This window comes from Cricetulus griseus, unplaced genomic scaffold, assembly GCF_003668045.3.
Source record: "Cricetulus griseus strain 17A/GY unplaced genomic scaffold, alternate assembly CriGri-PICRH-1.0 unplaced_scaffold_3, whole genome shotgun sequence".
Taxonomy (NCBI): domain Eukaryota; kingdom Metazoa; phylum Chordata; class Mammalia; order Rodentia; family Cricetidae; genus Cricetulus; species Cricetulus griseus.
Window position 1 is genome coordinate 2,098,622 of NW_023277030.1, and position 6,196 is coordinate 2,104,817.

At 38.2% G+C, this 6,196-nt stretch overlaps 1 pseudogene; it reads left to right on the plus strand.

The window, feature by feature from the left end:
* The first annotated feature begins 4,709 nt into the window (after positions 1-4,709).
* LOC100766860 lies at positions 4,710-5,894 on the plus strand (annotated as a pseudogene).
* The last annotated feature ends 302 nt before the right edge of the window (positions 5,895-6,196 follow it).

Genomic DNA, 6,196 nt, shown 5'->3' on the forward strand with positions numbered 1-6,196 from the left:
TGGTTTAAGAATATAAAAGTACTCAGAATTATCCAACAGATGGTGAGTTTTCCAGGGTTAGCTCCCTTCAGCAAGGTTGTAATCCATTTATTAGACAGGAATAAGGGATAATTGGACAAGATTTCATCTCTAATGTTGGGGAATGGGAGGTTTGGGTGGAAGGGGAGGAGGTGTGGGGAGGGAATTGGGATTGACATGTAAAAGAAATCTCGTTTCTAATTCAAATTAAATAAAAAGCCACACTGAAGAATCCTGGAGTCTACTAGCCTCATTCTTTTAGAGAGAAAAGCAGATTTATACTGTTTTGCTAGGAAGAAAAGTGTTGGAAAATTTTTGAAATATTCGAAATTCATCATTTGTGTATTTAAAGCAGTTTTGAACTGTCTGTTGTAGAACAGCCTAAAACTATTTGCCTGTCATTGAAACTTTTTCTGTTATTTATTTGAGGAGAAGCAGGAGCTCCAAGGCACTTTGAGAAGTATAAGGCAGAATTTAACTCATTTTTCTCCATTGTTTTATTTAAATTTTAAACAAGATTGTTTGACATGTCAATCCCAGTTCCCTGACCATGCCCTGTTGCCCTGTCCCCCACTAACACACTACCTATCCCATACCATTTTTGTTCCCCAGGGAAGATGAGCTCTTCCATGGGGCATCTTCAGATTCTGTCATATTGTTGTGGATAGGGCTTAGCCCCTCCCCCTCGTCTCTAGTCAGAGGAAGTATCCCTCTATGTAAAATGGGCTTAAAATTTCCATTCCTATTCTAGGGATAAGTACTAATGTACTATAAGTGACTCCATAGTTTTCCAAGGCCTAGCGCTGACACCCACATTAATGGGGTCTGAATCAGTTCCATGCTGGTTACCCAGTGATCATTATGGGGGACATTAACTACCACTTGTTTTGGTCAGCTGTTTCTGTGGGTTTCCCCAGCCTGGTCTTGCTCACTTTGCTCATCAATCCTCCTTCTCTGCAACTGGATTCCAGTTCAGTTTGTGTTTAGCTGTTTGTATCTGCTTCTACTTCCATCATGCTCTAGGATGGCATACAAGTTATTCATCAATCTCTTTATAAGGGGAGGGCATTTAAGGTAGCCTTTCCACTGTTGCTTAGTTGGTTATTTGGTGAAATCCTTGTAGATCTCTGGACATCTCCCCAGTGATTTATTTCATTTTAAACCTATTGTAGCTTCCTCTCTGATGGTATCACTTATTTTTCTCTCCTCTATTCTTCCCCTACACAACATTCCTGCTCATTAATGTCCTCCTCACTCCTCCTCTTCTCCTGAGAATTTAACTCTTTTGCTCCTGTGAGCAACAAAATCCATTCTGACCAGGCAGGGATTCAAACTTCCAGAGCATGTCAATCATTATTGACTCTGCTTTATATTTTCAGGCAGTCTCATTGAATGATTAGTTAGATGCAACAAGGAATGCCAATTAGGGTTATGGTGTGCATTGATGTCAGTTAGACTGTGAAGGAAATAGCACCTATGGCACTTTAAGGGATAAAAGTGAGACTTCAGCTTCTAATTTATCCATTTTGTCTCTTGAGCTGTTAATTGGAGCAATAGCTTGCTGAAATGAAGATTTTATTTGACCTCTACTACAAGGAAAATTAGATAAACAAAGGACTTAAAGAGGTTGAGGCAGAAATAATATTTTTCATCCTTAACAAAGAATGTGGATCCTCATAATACTGGTGGGTGGATACCTAGAATTTTAATTGCTACTTCTGGAATAAATGATAAAGTCTTTCAGCACATACACATAGTACAGTCACTCTCTTCCAGCCTCCTCCTCACCCTCTTACTAAACCACAATTGTCAAAAGATTACACTGAAAGATTCAGAGTCTCTGGCTTCTGGGGAACTTCAGACTTGGGATATCAGGTCAACCCTAACCTGTGTAGTTTCTCATGTCACTTTAACTGTGTCCAAGAATGTTTAAGGATGTAGCCTATATAATTGTTCCCATTCTTAAACACTGAGAAGAAAATTGAAACATATGTAAGTTTCACATGGAATAAGGCTGGAGGTATAGTCACAAGAATTTGTAAACAGTGTTTGACCATTTTGTTACGACAGGTTTGCAGAGCCCATAGAGTAACCCAAGGAGTAAACACTCTAATGCAGAAGCAAAAAGTTTCTTCTAATTTCAAGGTGGTCAGCTAGTATCTCACTGCATGGCAGGCAAATGAGATGGCAACCAGCCCAAAAGAAAAGCTTCCAAAGAGCAGACCATTTATTTTTAAGGCCACAAATTTCAGTTTCCATGGTTACTTAAAGTCATCCAAAGTACAGAGAAACATTTGACTGAGATAAGATATTGTCACAGGGTCTGCCAGGTATACCCTGGGACGTAGGTTCTTTATGTCCAGCAATTAGTAAAGTAATATTAACAGGAGTTACCTCCCCTTCTCTGAGACCAGAGGCTCAGGTATTACCCATGGCATTCTTTATTTAATCAGTTAAATTTAACTTTAACTTTAGAAGTTCCATTTTCTGGAACTAAGTAAATAATTTTTTTAAATTTAATTTTTGTTTCCTCATTGTCCTCTTTTCTTATAGGTAACCCAATCTTGGGTTACTAGTGGACAATTACAACAAACTCTGGGGATGTTTGGTGTACAGGTTACTAAATTTTTATCTGTGGTCTTCTTGTAACTTATATATGGGCCTTTACTTTTGACTTTGCATCTCAATCAGGGAAAAGTGTGTATTAAATACTGCAAATTTGTTATGTGTTTAAATATTTATTGTCAATCTCTTTCAGTTACATTCTGTTGTAGTGAACATTATTCCTTCTAGTATTATTAATTTTTCCGTTATGAGAAACATGTTTTTGACTTTCAAAAATTTTTCTCTTTCTCATTATATAATGTTTTAATTTTTCAAGACAGTTTTTACTTAATTTTTTTTAGTCTAAATATGTATACCCATTTTCATGTAGCTAAAGATGAGGCCTCTTCACCTTTTTTCATTCTTTTGGTTTGGTACAGCTTACATCTAACCTAATGGTATTTTAAGTTTCTGTATGATACACTGGAGATTGGAGTCCTACATTAAGGTGGGAAAATATCAAGACAGAGCCAGATGAAAATACAAGGGAATTTAATAGGGAAAAGCCTTACTTACAGAGTAACCTAGCCAGCCGGCCCAGCATCAGTCTGTACAGCAAGCCAAAAGCGAAACCAAAACCAGCCACCTGCCACCTGAATGTACCTCACTCTACATCCCCTGACCATGCTACAGCATCCCCTACACTACATAGCTGTGTTCTGTATCTAAGTTAAGGTGATCTAAAGACAGACAAAATCTGAATGTATTAATTCATTGCATTAGTTCTTACAAGAACTCTTTTAAACATTATACATTTTAACATTGCACTATTTAATTTCACAGAAGGAGATAGGGACATTCTATAGACAACAATATGTGTGCCAGCTTGCTTTCAACGAACTTCAGGTGGTGGCCACACCATATGTGTATGCCTTCAGGTGTTTGATTGTGACCCCTAAAAGGTAGAGGGTCTCACTTACTCTCCCTGTTTGAGATTAGAGCATCTGAAGGGCAGAGGCAGCATCTTCTAGAATCGAAAGAGTTCAGCTTTTATTTATGTAAGTGCTTCCCTAGTAAACACCTAATTATCATTTATCTTGGTTCTGGTAGATAAATTGAAACCCCACCTTCTTTTGGAAACACAGTGCTTTCATTTCTACTATCAGGTTGTGTGGCTAGCCTTTCCTGGCATTACACTACACAGAGCTGTCCTTGCTAGTCTCCTTCCACTCATGGTGTCAGATGAAGAAGTCATTTCTGAGATCCTACTCTCTGCCTAGGTAGTTTCATGCTGGTGTCTGTTAATTACCTGTGTATACTTAGGATAAGAGTGGTCAAGGTTCAATTTGTGAAATGTTTCAAATGCCATAAGAGAAGTGTTGAATAGATAATAAAATGATGCACCTCAACACCAACTTGAATAATTTCTTGCAAATGGCAACTTTGGAAATGTATTCATCTGATTATATTGGGGTCTAAAAATCCGATTTCTTTTTTTCTCTCTTGAGAGCTCTTTTGGTATTCATTAAAACATGGAAGGATGGTTTTAAAGTAAAAAATAGGGATATCTTATTATATACGGCTCTCATAAAATAAAATATTGTGTGTTTGTGTATCAGTCTCTCTCTCTCTCTCTCTCTCTCTCTCTCTCTCTGTGTGTGTGTGTGTGTGTGTGTGTTTGTTTGTGTGTGTGTGTGTGCATGTGAGTGTGTGTGTGTGTGTGTATGTGTGTGTGTGTGTATCTATTTCTATGTTTACACTGATTGTATCAGGCAAGTTGATAGAGGCCTGTGAAGCTAGCAATGACATAACAGCAATTAATTTTTATCAGGAGTCAAAGGCCATCCCTAATCACATGACACATCTCTTAATAAAATTGAGCAATAATGAATCAAATGAATAATGATCTCAAGACCACTGTATTTAACTTTATGATATTATAGTTATATATTTTGAAGCACGATCTCAGATACAACTGGGTGACCCAGAATTATGTTATTACCCAACTATGTCATTCACATATTTCTGCCTCTTATTCTTACAGTTGGCAAACAGATCTCAACACCCAATACAGCTATGGCAACACTGATGATTGAACCCAGGACTTCTTGCATTCTAGTCAATTAGAAAAATAGCTGAGCAGAACCATGGACAGCCAGGGCAGGAAGGTGGTGGTTTGTGACAATGGCACTGGGTTTGTGAAGTGTGGATATGCAGGCACTAACTTTCCAGAACACATCTTCCAATCTTTGGTTGGAAGACGTATTATCAGATCAACCACCAAAGTGGAAAACTTTGAAATCAATGATCTTATGGTTGTTGATGAAGCAAGTGAATTGCGTTAAATGTTGGAAGTTAATTACCCCATGGAGAACGGCATAGTACAAAATTGGGATGACATGAAACACTTGTGGGTTTACACATTTGGACCAGAGAAACTCAACATAGACACCAGAAACTGCAAAAGTTTACTCACAGAACCTCCTATGAACCCAACCAAAAACAGGGAGAAGATTGTAGAGGTAATCTTTGAAACTTACCAATTTTCTGGTGTGTATGTAGCCATCCAGGCAGTTCTGAGTTTGTATGCTCAAGGTTTATTGACCAGTGTAGTAGTAGACTCTGGAGATGGTGTAACTCATACTTGTATTTGCCCAGTATGTGAATGTTTTCTTCTCCCTCACCTTACAAGAAGGCTGAATATTGCTGGGAGGGATATTACCAGGTATCTTATCAAGCTGCTCCTGTTGCGGGGATATGCCTTCAACCATTCTGCTGATTTTGAGACAGTTCGTGTGATTAAAGAAAAACTTTGTTACATGGCTTACAATATTGAGCAAGAACAGAAGTTGGCCTTAGAGACCACAGTGTTAGTTCAATCATATACACTCCCAGATGGACATATTATTAAAGTTGGAGGAGAAAGATTTGAAGCACCAGAAGCTTTATTTCAGCCTCATTGATCAATGTTGAGGGAGTTGGTGTTGCTGAATTGCTTTTTAACACAATCCAGGCAGCTGACATTGATACCAGATGTGAATTTTACAAACACATTGTGCTTTCTGGATGCTTAACTATGTATCCTGGCCTGCCATCATGATTGGAATGAGAGCTTAAACAGCTTAAATTAGAATGATTTCTAAAGTAAGATGTGGAAAGACTATGTAAATTTAAGTTCCGAATTGAAGATCCAGGCTTCAGAAACCACATGGTGTTCCTCGGTGGTCCTGGCAGACATCTTGAAAGACAAAGACAACTCTTGGATGACACGACAAGAGTACCAAGAAAAGGGTATACTTATGCTGGAGAAACTCAGTGTGCCTGTTCAATAAAATGCCACGCTTGTTCCCATCATGCCTCTGATGCAGTCTTCTTTTTCCTCAGTTTTTTTTAATTTTTTCTTTATTGCCAATCTTTGGACTCATTCAACTCCAGGACTGAAAGAGGCCTCTCTTTCCCCTTCGACTGGAAAGGTCCAGTTTTATCCTCTGTCTTGTGGAAGCATTGTTTAATTCCTCGTAATGGAGGTAAATCCAGTTGTTTAATGCAATCAATTCTCTACAAATATAATGCGAGGGCAAAGGGTCTCTGCTGTTTTTTTTTTTCTTTCTAAGTAGGCATTAAGATCATTCCT